A 500-nucleotide genomic window follows, 5' to 3' on the forward strand; every position below is an offset into this window, starting at 1 on the left:
AGAAAGACAGGTGAGAAAGAATAAAACTTAACTGACTTTTTGATGGCATTTTACACAAAGTACTGGTACAGAATCTAGAAAATGTGGGAAAATACTGGCATCATATACAGTACTTACTTCTGAAGAAATTATGATGGGACTCTCCAAAAAAACTTACTATGTACAATAATGGATTTCTATATATTATGTATATATATATATATTTGACATCAGATGAAAACTTTGGTTGTAAGATTTGGATAATTATTTGTTGAAAGCTAGAAATTTTAAATGAGAATAAGAAAGAAAAGTACTTCTTTGTGCCCCCCTCTCCCTGTTAATGCTCTACCTGCCCCCCTGGCAAAACTTTGCTAGACCCGCCCCTGCACAGTTACCAGCTGTCAGCGTAAAAAGGATCCTGGCGTTGTTTGTCTCTCGGAAACAGTTCTTAACTTCCCTTCAACCCATTCATGTCACCTAAAAGGTAAACCTGTTTCTCCATCACCTGCTCAGCTCTGATG

Source organism: Pundamilia nyererei, unplaced genomic scaffold (genome assembly GCF_000239375.1).
Source record: "Pundamilia nyererei isolate P.nyererei 1_Seehausen unplaced genomic scaffold, PunNye1.0 scaffold00766, whole genome shotgun sequence".
NCBI classification, from domain to species: Eukaryota; Metazoa; Chordata; class Actinopteri; order Cichliformes; family Cichlidae; genus Pundamilia; species Pundamilia nyererei.